Raw genomic sequence first — 17,934 nt, forward strand, 5'->3', positions numbered from 1 at the left:
GTGCAAGAAAAATGTCCTTTAGAACACAACATGCCATTGTTCACCAGGCAGAGAAAGCAGGTCATCCAAAGTTTGTTTCCATTCTTTACAATTCCAGTCTCAGATGAGGAGAGCTACTGCCAGATTGTCTATCAGAATATCTGCAGAAAGTGCATGCAAATCGGTTACTGTAGTTGATCCTCATTACAGGTTACAGATCTGTGAGATGAAAAATAAGGACAGTTATTGCCACCGGCTTGCAAGCAGGGTGGGAGGTGGTGCGGAAGTCGCTGGCTGCCGCCCAGCTCTGCCATGCAGTCAGAAAAAAAAAAATGTGGCTCGGGCTCAGCTCCTGGTTTAGGCTCTTTCCACTTGATTTTTACTGTGTTTTCCATCCTGGTGAAGTGCACTCAAAAAAAAAAAATTTTTTTTAATGGAATACAGCTTCTTCTAAAATGGCAACTCTGCAGCCAGCGGTTATTCTGTTGGTACGTGGGCTGCTTTCAAATGGGGTGAACAGCTTTGGATCCTTCCCCAGAAAAATGCTTGTGTCCTCCCCTGCCCTGATGTTTGGGTGGCCCTTGTGGCAGTGTCATCAGATCTTTAAGATCTGAATGAGCTGAGCCTCTCTGCTCTGGGAGATTGAAAATGTCCAGGGGTTCAGAGAGTGTGTGCGGCCCCCTTGGGTATGTATTTACTGCAGAGGGAGTGGTCCTGCTCCCTTCCCCAGCTGCAGCTCTTTCCCCAGGGCACCTTGCCTGCACTTGCATGGGCCTCTTTTGTGCCTCTCACTGATTCAGACAGGCCAGGAGGATATTCAGTCTCCCCAGGCTCTCCCATGCAGTAGACTTGGTGGACAGTGGTGAGGCAGGAAGGAGGATCATTGGTCATAGTAGTGTGCTGACTGTCCCTGGACACTGCGTGCCCCTGTTCTTAAGTGCTCATCGGCCAACCTATGGGGGATTCTGTGGCCTCTTTCATCCAGTCTTGTTAAGCTCCTCATTTCCTCTACCTCTGTGGACTTGAGCCATCATCCACGTGAATGCTGAGCCATGCTAAGGGGTTTCCTTGCAGGCACCTATGAGGGTACATGGCCCTTTACTTCCACCTCTAATTCTAGGGGTTTCAAGGATCTTCTGATCCTAGCCGTTTTGCCCATACCCCGTGGTCCCTATGGGAGATAGCACAAGTATGCCAGGCCTTTAGGGACCGTGTGGGGTTAGTCCAGTCCCGGAAGGATTTCTTTTTGGAGCAGAGTTGATGATTAGAAGACGTGCTGTTCTGACCACTCCAAGGTTGTATCTCAGGACAGCTGCTGTGTGGAGGTCTGTGGAAGCCCATGCTGGTAGACTTGTTCATTCTCTTCCCTTAACTGGCCTAGAAAAACAGATGGCATGCAAAAAGTCTAGAAAGAGAACAGGAAAACCAGCCACTCCAACCAAAACAACTTCGGTTCCTGTTTATTAGTGTAGCCGCTGCTTATCCTTTGTGGAGAATGAGGTGCGTGGAGTGATGCTGCGTGGTGGTAAAATGCCGCCTCCCTGATGAGAGGATCTGGTTTCAAATCCTGGCTCCAGATCGGACTTCCTGGCTAATGCAAACTTGTTTTGCTGCCTTGCCAAACAATTGTCAGGGAGATGGGTTGGAAATGGAGCAGCCTGGGCTGGATCTGAGGCTACGATGTGATGGCTGTGTCATAGGCCAGGTTAATCTGCTGTCCCACAGTGCCAGCCCCTGGTCTGTTGGTTTTTCTCATTGAATATTTGAATGTGGGTACCTTTAGACTATGTGTGAGATAAATCAAATTAGCTGTTGTGAATATGATTTCATATCATAACAAATAATGGTAAAGCAAGGAGAGAGAAGAAGCAGTAATAGGAAAGAAAATCTAAAGGAGAAGCATCAAGACTTAGAATGACATAGAAGAAAAAGTTGTTAAAAGAGTTCATTTGGGGCCCGGCGCAGTGGCACAAGTGGTTAAAGGTCCTCGCCTTGCACGCCCGGGATCCCATATGGGCGCCGGTTCTAATCCCGGCAGCCCCGCTTCCCTTCCAGCTCCCTGCCTGTGGCCTGGGAAAGCAGTCGAGGACGGCCCAAAGCTTTGGGACCCTGCACCCACGTGGGAGACCCGGAAGAGGCTCCCGGATCGGCATAGTATCGGCCCGTTGCGCTCACTTGGGGAGTGAATCATCGGACGGAAGATCTTCCTCTCTGTCTCTCCTCTCTGTATATCCGCCTTTCCAATAAAAAAAATAATAATAATAAAAATAAATCTTTAAAAAAAAAAAGAGTTCATTTGAGAAGGGACAGAGCTAGAAGAATAAGAAAACAGCAATGTAAAATGGAATGGTTCTTTTGAAAAAAATATTTACTTCTTTATCTGAAAGACAGAGTTACAGAGAGACAGAGAAAGATCTTCCATCTGCTGGTTCACTCCTCAAATGGCTGCAATGACCAGGGATGGGCCAGGCTGGAACCAGGAGGTTCTTCTAGGCCTCCCCGAGTGGTGCAGGGGCCCAAGCACTGGAGCCATCCTCTGATGCTTTCCCAGATGCATTAGTAGGGAGCTGAAATTGGGTTGGAGCAGCCAGGACTGGAGCAGCCACCCAAAGGGTTTCTGGGCTGGCAGTGACTTTCCCTGCCACACCACATTGCTTGCTCCCAAGAGAACAGATTTTTTTTTTTTAAGATTTATTTTTATGATTTTTTTTTTTAATTGGAAAGGTGGATATACAGAGAGGAGAGACAGAGAGGAAGATCTTCCATCCGATGATTCACTCCCCAAGTGAGCGCAACGGCCGATGCTATGCCATTCCGAAGCCAGAAGCCTCTTCTGGGTCTCCCACGTGGGTGCAGGGTCCCAAAGCTTTGGGCCGTCCTCGACTGCCTTCCTGGGCCACAGGCAGGGAGCTGGAAGGGAAGCGGGGCTGCCGGGATTAGAACCGGCGCCCATATGGGATCCCGGGCGAGGACCTTAAGCACTTGCGCCACCGTGCTGGGCCCGATAACAGATCTTATTTGAGCATCAGATCCCACTTGCCTGTGGTTCATTATTGACATGTTTGTGTCTGAAGAGGCTCCTGAGGGAATTTGTAGATTGCATGTCGAGTGGTTCTGGCTGAATCTTTGGGCAAGGTGCATCTTTATTTATTGAGTTCTGTGGTCCTGTGGTTAAATCTTGTCCACATTCTGAGGTCCGTGAGTAAGGGGAGGTGCTGTCCACATGAGAGATGAGTTACTCATTGCATTGGCAACATCAGGGTAAGCTGTCTTCTTGTGCTAATGTAAGATGTGCATCTTGTGCTAAAGATGCGCTGGTAAGAGGGGACTCAAGTGCCTGAGTGCAGTGAGTCACGACTCTGGACTGTGAGAGCAGGAACCAGAGGTTAGAAATCAGAAGCTAAGGGTCATGGCTTCCACCTCTACATTTCTGGGCATCTCTGATCTTACAGGAATACTGGTTTTGAATTTGTGTGGTTTTTTTTTTTTTTGACACATTGGGCTGCCATTTGTCTCTGTGAGATCTAAAGAATGGTCCCTGTGGAGTGGTTCATGTGTCCATTCTGCCTCGAGAGGTCAGTTAGGGCTGTGCTATCCAGGATGACAGCCAATGATCACGAAAGGCAGCTGGGCATGGGATAGGCAAGTAGTCCCACCGGGTTGTTTAAACACGTGGGAAAGTAGCTCATTGGTCTTGGTTACATGGATGACATGTTAGACTCCCTTGCATATCGTGGACTGAACATCTTCTGTGAAAAATAACTATCTTTTTCTTCCAACTCTTGAGTGCATGCATCCCAAAATTGTAAGCTATACCCTTGTGGCTCACATCATAATTCAATAGACCTACAGTGCCTTGCAGTAACAAGGCCCTCCCCACCCAGATGGGTGACAGTTGAAGGTCAGTTACAGAATTACCCTGTTGCAGCTCTATGTGACAGGGAAGGAGATCAAGTTGTATTCCAAGCCTTCAGGAAGCTCCATTACCTTCAAGGCCTTTGCTGCAGATGGCTCCAGCCACATCCCCATAGCAGCTCACTCTTGACCTATTCTTGGTTCCAGACCTCTCACAAGATGGAAAGATCAAGCTTGTCGCGCTCTGAATTATGACACCTGACCATATGGGTTGTCTTGTGTATCTTTCACATATGATGTGGTATGTTAAGTCTCTCTGGTTTTGGATGTGTGTGTATTAAAGGGATCTGAAATGCATGGGTGAATGGGTGGTGCAATAGATCTGTGGTGCACAAGAAGCCATTATGGATTTCTGGGGGGTCAGTTATAGGGTTGAAGGCTGTGTGGTGGTCTGGGAACTGAGGCAGGACAAAACAGGAGGAAGCAGGAAGTCCTCACTGCAAGGATTAGAGACCTGCGTCCCAAATTGGAGTCCTTAGGATTAAATCTACCTCCACTTCCAGACCAGCTTCCTGCTGATGGATATGTTGGGGAACAGCAGATGATAGAGAAATACTTGGGGCCCTGTCACCCATGTGGGAGACCCAGGGGGAACTTCCTGGTGCCTGGCTTTGGCTTTGTCCAGCTATGGTCACGGCAGGCATTGAAGGCATTGCATGTGAAGAATAATAAGTTCTCTGTCTCCATCTCTCTCTGGCCATCTCTGTAGCTCTGCATTTCAAATTAGCATAACTTTAAACACAGGCAGGCAATCATCAGCCGTACGCCTATATATCTATGAGATTGCCTGTGGTTTAAATTGTTCTTTTCTTACAGAAAGCTGCAGAGACAAGTTTAATTTAATCTGCGTGTGTGTGACTTGTTGCACTTGGCTTTCAGAGTAAATGTGTTTATAGGATGGAAGCTTCTATTTACACAAACATGCTTTTTAAAAACAAACCTCTCTTGAAAATTCAACGTGCATCAACTAGAGGAACATTGGAGGTGGGGAGGAAGGAAAGCTCTATGTTTTTCTCTGAAACGTAAAACTTGAGTTTGCGTCTCAGAATTGGCTTCCACCCTGTGCTGTAACGATGACAAGGGGTGCAGTCAGTAACAGGCGGAGCGTGTATGGTGGGGTGAAGCAACAGAGGCAAGAACAGCTGCATTGCCAGGAGGCAGGACTGGCACAAGTTGAAGCAAGGAACCTGCAGTTACACCCAGGTCTCCCACATGAGTGGCAGGGACCTTATTACTTGGGCCACCACCTGTGGCGTCCCTGAGTGTGTCAGCAAGGAAGCTGGAGTCAGGATCACGGCCAGGACTTGAGTCTAGACATTCGGATATGGGATGCCAGTGTCCCAGGCAGTTGCTGTGCCAAACTGCAGCAGTTGGATTTTGTGCTGCTTTTCTGTCTCCTGGAGTCCCCAGGCTGCCTGCAATCACCCAGCACCATGGCATTTGGTGTCAGAGGCCTGCCTGCTTTCTCCAACAGACACGGCAGGCCAGTACTTCTTCTCCTTGAAGAAGTTTCTCTGGCAACTTCTCTTCAGGTGCAGTAGCACAATGCCAAGGACCGTTAAAGATGATTCCACATCAATTTCTCTCAAAAGAATGCCTGTAACAATGAGATATATATATATATATAACAAGCCTGGGGTACATACATGTATACACTGATGCAGTCATAAAACGTAACTTTCATGTTCTGTGAGTGATAAGGCCCATTGAGGCTCAATTCCCCAGAATCCTTGCAAGTCAGAATGCATCAGGAAGCCCAGCCCTGGGTCCCTCGGCCCTTGCCTTTTTGCTTTGCTTTCCAAAATGATTATTTTGTAATCTGACAGTTGAGCATCCTTTCCAGTGCTTGTTGGGGCTGATGCAGTGACTAGGATAGGCAGTGTACGGAGGAAGACAAACACTGAACAAAGCAATATGCCAAATGCTGCACAGAAGAACAGGACTCGGCACCATGTATTACAGGGGCCTTCTTCTAAGTATGTGTTACAAGTAGTTAACGTTTACTGCATAGCTGTAGAGACTTGGATAGAGTGAAGAGAAAATGTGAATTTAAATTTCCCCCAATTTCATATAAAAATGGACCATTCAACTCAACAACTGAAAAACTGCTAAAATGGATGAAGAACTTTAAAAAGCGTTTCTCCAAAGGGACATCAGTAGGGAATAAATGCATGGATAGAGGCTAAGTGTACTCACTGTTACAAAAATTTAAATGAAAAACACAGTGAGAGACCCATTAAGAAGGCCATTCTGTTTCTTTCTTTCTACCTTTCTTTCTTTCTTTCTTTCTTTCTTTCTTTCTTTCTTTCTTTCTTTCTTTCTTTCTCTCTCTCTTTCTTTCTCTCTTTCTTTCTCTTTCTTTCTTTCTTTCTTTCTTTCTTTCTTTCTTTCTTTCTTTCTTTCTTTCTTTCTTTCTTTCTTTCTTTCTTTCTTTCTTTTTCTTTCTTTCTGATTGGAAAGGCAGAGCAAAAGGCATCCATATGGGGTGCTGGCCCCACAGGTGGAGGATGAGTGTGCTACACACCATGCCAGCCATGGAAAATTGAATTTCTTTGTCATGCAGTTGATTTCATGTCTAATGATGTACCTAGAACAACTGGAAGCAGGGACCCAAGAGTCTGTACACTTGTACTCAGAGCAGCTTTATTCAAACTAGCCATAAGGTGGAAGCAACCCAAATGTCCATTAACAATAACATGTGCTAAATTCCTACCTGTGCAGAACACTATTCCACCTTAAGAACAAATTCTGACACATGCTATAGCATGAGAAAAGCTTCACGATCATACGTGAAGTGAACTAAGCTGGTGAGGTGTCAAAGTCAGACTCATAGATTTAACCGATGGAGGTGCAAGGAGGTGGGAAGGGATGGGAACTTCTTGCTTAACAAGGGCTCCTCTTCAGTGTGGGAGGATGAAGAAACTTTAATGATGCTGCCACTGAAATGTGCACTTGAAAAGGGCTAGAAAAGGACCTGGCACGATAGCCTAGTGGTTAAAGTCCTTACCTTGCACGTGCCAGGATCCCATATGCTCACCGGTTCTAATCCCAGCAGCCCCACTTCCCATCCCTGCTTGTGGCCTGGGACAGCAGTTGAGGACGGCCCAAATCCTTGAGACCCTGCACCTATGTGGGAGACCCGGAAGAGGTTCCTGGATCCTGGTTTCGGATTGGCTCAGCTCCGTCCGTTGTGCTCACTTGGGGAGTGAACCATCAGACAGAAGATCTTCCTCTGTGTTTCTCCTCCTCTCTGTGTATCCGCCTTCCCAATAAAAATAAATACATTTTAAAAAAGAAAAGAAAAGGCCTGAGATGGTAAATTGTATATCATGTCCATCTTGCCACAAATTTGGAGAAGGCCTTATTAGAAACCATTTCAAAGTAGAGAGGACCATTTATGCCTTTAACTCAGAATAGAATGTACTGCATATTTTATTTCACAACCAGAAAAAAAAAGAGTAACAGCTTGTATTCTGTCAAGATATCAAAAAAATTTTTTTAATTACCTTTCTTCACATTGATTATATGAATACACTTTACTGTGAGTTTCCTCATGTGACAGTGTATGTTGTAGATTTTTGCATAATGGCCAGCAGGTTCCAGTAAGATCAGCACCACCAACAACTTAGCTATTTAGGACACCTGGTGTCTCCCTAATCCTGGGAACTGCTCAAATCAGAAGTGGGAGAAAGGTTATACAGACAACAGTGCAGCCTCAACACAGTATCACAGGAGATGGAGAGTGGTGAGCCAGGAGCTGGGGGCTACAGAGATCATGGTGGAAGTCTGACATAAGAACCCAGACCTGAAACTGGCTGGAAGGAATGGCACAGCTGACTGCAAAGAAAGAATCGTGTACCAACTGCAATAAGTAAAATCGAATTGTGGACCTGTGGGTGACACAGCTTAGAAACCTGCCCCAAGGAAAAGACCCCGCTAGCCAGAAGTACAATGATCAAGAGCAAAAGAAGAGACAAAGGCACAATGAATATTACTGAAGACTCTTCTGCAAAGGAGCAAAACTCTTTACCAACCTCAGAGTTCACTGAGGAAGACATCAAGAAAATGGGGGAATACAGAATTCAAAACACTTGTTACAAAGCTTCTTATCAACAACGAGAAGCACTTAATACAGGAGTTCAAGGAATTTAAGGAGTGTGTCACACAGGAAATAGCAGCACTGAAACAATAAAAATATGCTGAATTATTGGAAATGAAAGAAGCAATAGAGCAAATAAAAAGTCAGTGGAAAGTCTTAATAATAGAATGAAGGAAGCAGAAGAATCTCAGAATTGGAAGATATTATTTGTCACAGTGGGTAGCAAAAAGCTGGAAGTAGAGCTGGATCAAGCTAAGAAATGTATTCAAGAATTAAGAGACACTATTACCAGGCCAAAATATATGGAGTTTCAGAAGGTGCAGAAAGAGAAGCTCGGTTTAATAAGGTGTTTAATTGAAATAAGAAATGAAAATTTTCAAATCTGGAGAAAGAATTGGGAGACAGCATCCAGGAGAGGCACAGAATTCCCAAAAGGATGACCAAAGCAACCTTTACCACAACACATGATCATCAAGCTCTCTTCAATTGAACGTAAGGAAAAGATCCTTAAATGTGCTTGTGAAAAAAAAAAATCAGTTTACATACAGAGGAATGGCAATTAGAGTCACAGGAGACTTCTCACAAAAAACTCGACAGACCAGAAGAGAATGGTGTGACATATTCCAGATTTTAAAAGAAAAAAAATTGTAGGCCCAGAATAATGTACCCAGCAAAACTTCCCTTTGTCTTTGAAAATGAAATAAAATTCTTCCACAGTAAAGTTAAAAGAATATGCCTCTTCCAAACCTGCCCTACAAATGATACTTCAAGATGTTCTCTTGACAGAGAAGAGGAATAGCACCCACCAAAACCAAAGGCAAATGGGAAGAACATCCCAGTAAAATGACAACAGAAGACTAAATCAAGCAATGAGCAACCCATTGCTAAAATGACAGGATCAAATTGCCACCTATTCATATTAACCCTGAATATAAATGACTTAAACCCATCAAACAGATTAATAACTAGACTAAAAAATAAAACCTATCTATTTGTTGCCCACAGGAGATACATCTTACCAACAATGATCAGCAAGAACAATTTCTCATGGATTTTTATTTAAGTTTAATCTCTTAAAAACAGTTTTTTTTTTTTCTCATTAAATTCTTCAGTGACTCATAAGTCTTACTGTAGCATCATTTTCTTCAAGAAGGTTCTTGATTTTCTTTTTCATTTCTTCAGTGACATATTAGTTATTCAGTAGTGTGTTATTTGACTTAGTGGCATTGTAAATTTCCATTTTTCTCGCTGTTGTTGATTTTCATTTAAGGGGATGTAGAGTAACTGTGTAATGGAGACTATCATATCCAGATGTGAGGATACAATGCAGTATGCATCTCTACTTCCAGATCAAAGATGGGCTCCCAATGAAACTGTTTACTGCATCTTGACAATAGGATGCTGGACTGCCTGTCATTGTCCATGTCAGCAATGTTGTACTTATGACTGTTTTTGAAGAACTATACTATAGTGATAATATAGGAAAAATCAGTGTTTGGGAGGAATGGCTGTGAGGAAGGGATAAGGGAAATCCCAGGGCCTATGCAACTATATCATAAAATGAAAAATAATACATGGAAGGTATTCTCTTCTTTCAGGTTTTTTTTTAAAGATTTATTTATTTATTTGAAAGGTACAGTTACAGAGAAAGAGAGGGAGAGAGAGAGAGAGAGAGAGAGAATCTTCATCTGTTGATTCACCTCCCAAATGGCCCCAATGGCTAGGGCTGTGTTTGGCCAGAGCTAGGAGCCTCATCTGGGTCTCCCATGTGGGCACAGGCACTAGGCTGCCCTCCACTGCTTTCCCTGGTGCTGGGAGCCTCATCTGGGTCTCCCACGTGGGCACAGGCACTAAGCTGCCCTCCACTGCTTTCCCTGGTGCTAGGAGCCTCATCTGGGTCTCCCATGTGGGCACAGGCACTAAGCTGCCCTCCACTGCTTTCCCTGGTGCTAGGAGCCTCATCTGGGTCTCCCATGTGGGCACAGGCACTAAGCTGCCCTCCGCTGCTTTCCCTGGTGCATCCCCCGGAACTGGATCAGAAGTGGTACAGCCAGGACGTGAACTGCCACCTATACGGATGCTAGTGATAACATGTGACTGATTAGCCTGTTGAATCACCACACTGGTGCCAACTTCTAGATTATCAATGATATAAAGCAGTTCCTCATTCCAAGAACTCCAAAGGGCCATCGTGAGTTAGCATTTCTATAGTCTCAGTTTCTGCATTGTATATTTGGAATGTATGTCAGTTCAGGGATTGGTAGAATATGGTGTGATGAAAACGTTTAACTATTTTTTCCATTTAGTTATCCTAACACTGCTGACATGTCTCTCCTCCCTCTCTGGTTAGAAACATCGTAACTTAAGAGGAACTGTCTTCGACTTTCTGTTCTCTGCTGATTTTCTTTTGTTCACATTCCAGTGCTATGCTGTTCTAACCCTTGAGGTTTTCGGATGTGTTTAATATCTGGTTATACTCACCTTCCCCCTCACTGTTCTTTTTTCATAGCGTTTCTAACTGTTTGTGCTTGTTAGGGTGTGTGTGTGTGTGTGTATACACTTTAGAACCAAGTCCTCTATTCACAAAATAAAGCCTCTTTGTTGGTCTCAATGAAACTGTGCACTGTTTATAAAATATACTTAGGTACTTTAGGGTGTAGAATTATCTCATCCAGAAACTGGGTATGTGAGTTCCGGCTTCCCTGGTGGTTTTGGATGTTCCACCTAGGACCGACCTGTACATTTTCAAGCAAAGTGTTACTCAAGCTTTTTTTGTCTTTGCTGGTTTCTTGTTGCACTCAGGGCTCTCTGTCCTGTTGTGTTTTTGTATGCGTATACACAGGTATACATGTGTTTCTCATTTTTGCCAATATGGAGTCTACTATTTGCAAATGGCTCACGGCATGGAGCCTGTACCTCCAGTGACCTCTGCAGTGAAACGTCCACTTTCTTTCAATCCATGGCTACTCCAATTGTGGTTTTAGACGTTCATGATCTGTTGTCCAGAATCTTCCTCACTCACCTGTTTAGTAAATGAAGAGTTGGTATAAACATAGGGATCAAGAGTCCCCACCTGGGCTCGGCGTGGTGGCCTAGCAGCTAAAGTCCTCGCCTTGATCCCAAATGGGCACTGGTTCTAATCCCGGTAGCCTTGCTTCCCATCCAGCTCCCTGCTTGTGGCCTGAGATGGACGACCCAAAGCCTTGGGACCCTGCACCCGTGTGGGAGACCTGGAGGAAGTTCCTGGCTCCTGGCTTCGGATTGGCATAGCACTGGCTATTGCGGTCATTTGGCAAGCAAATCATCGGATGGAAGATCTTCCTCTCTGTCTCTCCTCCTCCACTCTGTATATCTGCCTTTCCAATAAAAATAAATAAATCTTTAAAAAAAGGAGTCCCCACATTTGGGAGGGGGAACTGCTGTGAAATTCAGGCGGGCTGGTCCAGTGGGTGCCCTGTGCTCCTCCCACCTTTCTGGAGGAATGCTTCTCCACCACACTCTTTCTGGAATTTTTAAGCCTGGATTTCCCCCTGCGGCTCCTAGCCTCTTTGTAATTCCATTCACAACATAGCCTCTACATGTATAGTCCAAGCTTGGAAAGGAAAAGTGTTTTTTTGAACGATGAGCGAATTCCTTCGCTGACATTTAACCAAAATATATTCCAAACCTGAAACTTTCTGGAAGGCTAGGAAAATGTTGGCCATCTTCTTGTAAAAGAGTGAAATTTAAAAAAATAAAAAGTTTATGTGCCCCCATGCTTCCTGACTGAACTGGAAGTGGAGGGGGGGCAGGAGGGCGTGGGGAGGGGTGTTATTTGTGGTGTTTCAGTTCTGGGAAAAAAATGAAAGCAGAAAATACAGGGAAATGGTCAAGATTTTTGGTTGAGAGCTTGCTTGTTTTTATCCCCTCCTGGTGCTCTAGTGGACGGTAAGAAGGTCATGTAAGTTTGTGTCAATGGCAGATGTTCCCCATGCTGATTCTTCTGGGCGTGGGGGTAGGGGGTGCCCGTTGAAGTTCTTCAGCTTGATTCCAGGGTTTGGGAGACAGGATGTGCTGCCGGCTGCAAAGCTGGCTGGTGGTCCGTTTCTCCTTTCTTACCTTGTGGCCTGGACTGTGAAAGGAACCTCTTCGGGGTGCCGTGTTTGGGGCCAGCTTGATCACACTGGGAAATTGACTTTTTCCTTTGTGAGAAACCACCCAGCTCGTGGTTGAAGTTGCTGTGAGTTGGAACAACAGCTGCCTGTCTTGGATTGGCCTGCTTGTCCCCTGAGGTCCCCTAAGCAGGAGGGTGCCACAGTGTTCCTGCCCTGGGCAGGTGCTCTTGCACTGAGAGCCTGGCACTCCCTGCAGGTGGTTCTTTGGGCCAGGAAAACTGATTGTCCCCCGGGCCCCGCCACCTCTTTCTTCCCATGGCTCCCCACTCTGGGTGGCTTGGGGAATGTGCGAGACTATTTCATACTGCCTCGTTTTTCTGGATTCCGTTTCATGACTACTCCTTGGTGCTGAGGAATCCGGCCTCTCTGGAATGGACGAGCCTGTGTGAACCAATGTAGGCCTGGTGAAACATGACCCATCAGAAAGCTTATGGAAAGTGGAATGAAAAGGGAAGATGCGGTGGCCCCACTCAACACACCCTCAAATCTAGAGACTCACTCAGATGTGGGTGTCTTCACAAAGTCCCTGGTAAAATGTACCTCGTGCAAAAACTGAGCCTGGATTTGCAAAATCTTTTTGCATTTGTATTCAAACTCCATTTTGCCCAGGGTACTTTAGTGTCTGTCGGCATGGTTAAATGCATTATCGTGGAAGTCAACTTGTGTGTACAACCATCTTTGAGAGTGACAGAGGGGAGACAGAGAGGCAGCAAGCGCATTTCTCCAAAGGGAGGATCTTGGGGGGGAACTTGGTCTCTTACAATTAAGTGACAGTTGTCCCAGCAGTAGCACTGTCATTGTTTACAGCAGCCTAATTTATACTATAGCTTAATTTAATTATAGAATACAAATGGAGCAAATTAGGACCAAATTATGAATAACTTTCATGAATCTGCCCAGAGGCAACCCCTTAACAGCACAGCCCCAACTTCTAGAAGTTTCTCTTATTCCATAGTATTGCAGATGAAAGACTTTATCCAAACTACGTTAATTGAGTGGCAAAGAAAAGAATCAAGGATGGCGGGATGCTAGTTTCGATGCGAGAAAACCCTTTTGAATAGTATGAATTAAAATGGATAACAAAAGTGACACTCCTATTTTTTCTCATCAGGCATGTGTTGTCAGAAGACACACGCCGTCTCCCTGGAGTTCCCTACTGTATCACTGGCTGGTAGCAAAATGCAGTTAAGAGACTGCTGACGGCTTGGCGGAAGGACCATAGAGATTGTGTCCCGCTGTGCAGCTCTCACAGGCTTCGGTTTGGTTTCATAAACAGAAGGGCCAGCAGAGTAAACACGATGGGCCAGAATCGAGTCTTGGGTAAATATGACCAGACTCCATGCCTTGGGAATGGTTCACATTACCCCCAAAGCACAATTTTGTGTGCAGGATAAGACACGGTGGTAAAACACGGAGCCTTTGGTTTCCAGCGATAGTGTAAACATGACTCTGAGATGCAGGCTCTGGGAATAATTTACTTAACTGTTATTTTTATATGCATGTTCTGTTCTGGAGACTCATTGCAAAAAAAAAAAAAAAAAAAAAAGAGAGAGCGAGAGGGAGAAAAAAAGAAAGAAAGAAGTTGATGGAAAGTTATTTTGTTTAAGTGACAGTTTGTTTACAAACGTTCCTGGAAATCGTGATGGTTATTGAAAAGACTGAAGTGAGTGTTACCCAACTCTTGCAAAGTGGTACCATCCTCAGTGAGTGGGTCACCCCCAATCCATCAAGGTCAAGCTGATTCCTCCCTTAAAAAAAAAAAAGACGAAAGGGATTGTTGTTGCAGTTCCCCGCCCCCCTCCCCACCCGCCAAAAACAAATCCTGTGAGTCATTTTGGTGTTTTAAGCTGAGGATACGCAGTGAATTTTTCCAAGATGAGGGAGACCAAATGTCATTCCCGCCAAAAGTTTGTGTCATATCTATCTGTGGGCCTGGGTAATCAGAGGCAGACTCTGTCTGGTTAAGTTTAAGTAAACACAGCTGAGCGTAAGCAGCACTGGACTGCAAGGTTTGCTTGAGCTCTGCCAACAGCGTGTGACCTTGGAGAAGGCTGATTTTTTTTTTTTTACTACAATCTGCTTTCAATGAAAAAAAAAAAAGAATTCTTTTTGTTTGGAATTAACAAGTGATGATTTCCTAATTTTTTGAGGCAAGATAAATGAAGCTGCTGCATGCACCCAGCACAGAGCCACCTCGAGCCACAGAGTGCCACAGTGGGAGCTGGCTAAACAGGGTTGCTTTTTACAAGAAACCCTTGGCCAAGAGGGGCTGTTTTCATTCCGTGATGTGTGCCTTAGTGCCCTTTTGCCTGGCTGGGGCTACAGCTCCTCGGGGCCCTGGGCAGAGGACTCCCGGGGTGTAACCACCCTTAAAGCACCCCCTCTCTGTCCTCCATGACAGCCAAGCAGCCTCCCCTCCCCCGCCCCCGTGTGGGCACTGACTTCCAAGCGGGATGCTCAGGAGGTGAATAATGCTTTCTTCCCCTTCTCTTTCAAAACAAAATAAAATAAAATAAAACACACATGTCATTTCACTCACCCAGTGCCTTCTTTCTTTATCTGAGTATGGAGTCCAAGATTAGAATTTAAGAGCATTTTGTGACTCAAGTTTCTATTAAATATTTTCTGTCCAAAGTTGGGACTTGACGTGAGAACGCGGCTGGATGATGGATTAGCAGAGATTTGCCTTGAATCTGTCGCTCTTCCAGATGCTTCTTTGGTCCTGCTCTCTTTTCTTTTTCTCTCTTCCTTAAGGAAACTTTCCCTTTGACCTTTTGGGTGTCCACGTCCCTGTGAGCACAAATTCAGCGTGAATTAAGAGCATATGACTAATACAACTTTTTAAATAATTCATTGCGCAAAACCGTTTATCCTGTTTATTTTGCGTCTTGACCTATGTTGAGTAGCATTAACTGAGCATAAGGGAGGATGTTTAGATCTGTGTGAAGATGTGACTCTACAGTTAGATTCATAGAAAGTCCAATTCCCTCCCATTGGCTACTAAAGCTCCAGCTTAGAAGGACTGCTTTGAGAAGGAGGTATCAAAACGCTCCCATGGATGTTGCTAAGTAGCATTTGCATTTCTTTCTTATTCAGAGCTTTCCCCCACCTCCCCTAAGAGCTCTCAGACTCCACCCTCCCCAGTCAAATTGTGTGCCCAGCCCTCTGCCCCTCCCCCATCCTGGCCCCCAACTAAAACCAATTACCAGTCTGCTCAGCCTGACATCCCACCTGCTGCTCCCCAGCGTGGTCGTCTTGGGGTGGTGCACCTTCAGAACTCCCCTCTTGTTAGCAGACACAAGGACCCATTCCCCTGGGGGTGGGCACCCGGAAGACAGAGGGAGAGCACCTTTGTTCTCACAGGGACCCGGTCCTCAGTTACCTGGGAGGGCAGTGGCAGGCACGTTCTGTGTACAAAGTGCAGTCCCCCGTGTGGGATGCAGAAGCTGACAGTTTGGTTTCGCTTGGGTAAGGTCACATGCAGTCATGTGGTTGCGCCTTCTCCCGAAAAGCATCCAGAAACGACTAACAGAACAAAACTCTTAAGGGAAATCCAGCATTCTTCCCCGTCGACTAGGCAGTGGGAAGAACTGTGACTGTCAGAAATCAGACCCATTTGGAATAACCCACACGTTCCTACAGCATTGAGCTTGAGAATTGAAGGGTGCCAAACACGCTGGTTTAGGATGAGCAGCCATACAAAGTCATCAAGGTAACTTGCATTGAAAGGGTTTCTTTTCATGATAAGGACACACCTGTCCTTATACACAAGATAATCTTCATAGCAAAATTCTTGCAGCCTGAATATCCTTTATCAGAAATTCTTCAGACCAAAGGTGTTGGGGGGTTTGAATTTTGGGAACATCTACATGGAGCAGATGGCGGCCATATCAGAACACTGAATCCCTGCCATGCATGAAGCCTGGTGGAAGTTTTACAAAATATTTTAAACTTGTCTCTGCCTAGGACTAAGTTTCCTGGTACAGAACTTTCTATTTGGGGCATTAGATTAAGGTTCACAAAGTTGAAGATTTAGGGGCTTGGAGGAGTTCAGATTTTCAGACTGGGGAGACATGCCCCATATTGACAAATGAGAGAAGAAGCTTTTAACACTTCCAAGAAAGAGTCCCCAAATCCAGACGCCGAACTGTGTCTTGAGTAAGGACTTCCACATTTAACACAGTCTCCAAGCAAGTACAAGATTGTGACTGCACAGCTGAGTGAGTGATGTGTAAGCTTCCGGACACATTGCTGTCACACGCACCGGTCTCCTGGGTAGAGCTGAGGACTGGCTGCTGAGGTGCTCTGGGGTCACCTTTCAGTCCTGGCTGCTGAGCCCAGCCTTGTGTTGGGGCTCCTCACCATGCAGAAGCACAACGGCCTACCCAAGGGACCGTCCCCACACTGTGGCAGAACGGACAGCCGCAGAATATGTGGATTTTGTGTTTTTGAAAATTGACCACACCCTAGCAACACAGTGTAACACTGCTGACCTTGACCCAACTAGACAATTCAAACCCAGAAGCCATTGCATTGTGTTTGTTACTTGGTATTTGTTCCAGGTCAGGGCAAGTCTTCAAAACCTACCGCCACAAAGGCAGCCTTTATGAAATAACCATCGCTGTCATTGAGTCAAAGGGGGGCCTGGTAGCTCCAATATTTCTGGTTTTTTACATCAGTCCTAATTTCTTTTTAAGCTTTTATTTATCTGAAAGGCAGAGTGACAGAGGGAGAGAGATCTTCATCAGCTGGTACACTCCTCAAAAGCTGCAGTAGTTGGAGCTGGGCCAAGGTTAATGCCAGGAGCTTGGGACTCCATCCAGGTCTCCCCCGTGGATGACAGGAGCCCATGTACATAGCCTGTCTTCTGATTCTCAGGTGCGGTAGCAGGGAGCTGGATAAGGAATGGGGCAGCCTAGACTCAAACCACTGAGCATGTTGGATGCTGGCGTGCGGGCGGCCACAGCGCCAGCCTGCTCTTACATTTGTGTTTAAGTTGAGGAAAACAGAAGCAAAGACCCGAGTCTCTCTATCTCACATCCCTAATCTGTTCTCTTTTGGTGGCACCTGACCGTCAGAGTGATCTAATATAGCTACATAAATGGTTTGTGTCCCAGTTGCTCCACTTCCCATCCAGCTCCCTGCCTCCCAAAGCCTTAGGACCCTGCTGTCTGTGGGAGACCTAAAAGAAGCTCCTGGCTTTGGATCAGCTTAGCTCCAACCTTTGTAGCTGTTTGGGGTGAACCAGAGAATGGAAGATCTCTCTTCTTCTGTATATAACATCTGCCTTTCCGACGTAAATAAATAAATCCTTAAAAAAAGAGAAAAGAAAATATTATGTGCATCTTCCTGTCTTTCCAAGAGTGGAAACCTTAAATAGCCCAACAAATGGCCATCATACAGCATGTTTTTTTTTTTTATCAACTTCGAGCAATTGAAGTGAATTGGACAATGTTTTTAGATAGAGTTGAGAAAAAGGAAAGATTTTGTGTTCCTTGAAAACTCTCAAAACTGTGTCTCCTTTCCTGCCTCCCCTCTTCTCGCCAGGTCTGTGGGACTAAGCAGCACCCTGGGGCTACAACTTCCATCTTCATGTGTGGTTGATCTGATGTCCAGCTCTCATTGTGGGTGGCCTGGCTGTCCTTCCCTGTGCAGTAGATGTCTTTGAGTCCCTTGGGTTGGGCCCATGTGCAGACCGGGTGTTCAGCAGGGTGGCACAGTCCTGCTGGCCACTGGGCGGGGGTGGGGGATGGGAGGGTAGAGGGGAGCATCTGACTGGAGAGTCCC

At 45.5% G+C, this 17,934-nt stretch overlaps 1 protein-coding gene across 1 annotated transcript in view; it reads left to right on the forward strand.

Annotated features, from left to right (window-relative positions):
- LOC121167497 (homeobox protein Mohawk) overlaps positions 1-17,934 on the forward strand; it is a 76,399-nt gene that overhangs the window by 36,215 nt on the left and 22,250 nt on the right. The window lies entirely within an intron of this gene.

The sequence above is a fragment of the Ochotona curzoniae genome, unplaced genomic scaffold (genome assembly GCF_017591425.1).
Source record: "Ochotona curzoniae isolate NIBS_2020 unplaced genomic scaffold, NIBS_Ocur_1.0 patch378, whole genome shotgun sequence".
Classification (NCBI taxonomy): domain Eukaryota; kingdom Metazoa; phylum Chordata; class Mammalia; order Lagomorpha; family Ochotonidae; genus Ochotona; species Ochotona curzoniae.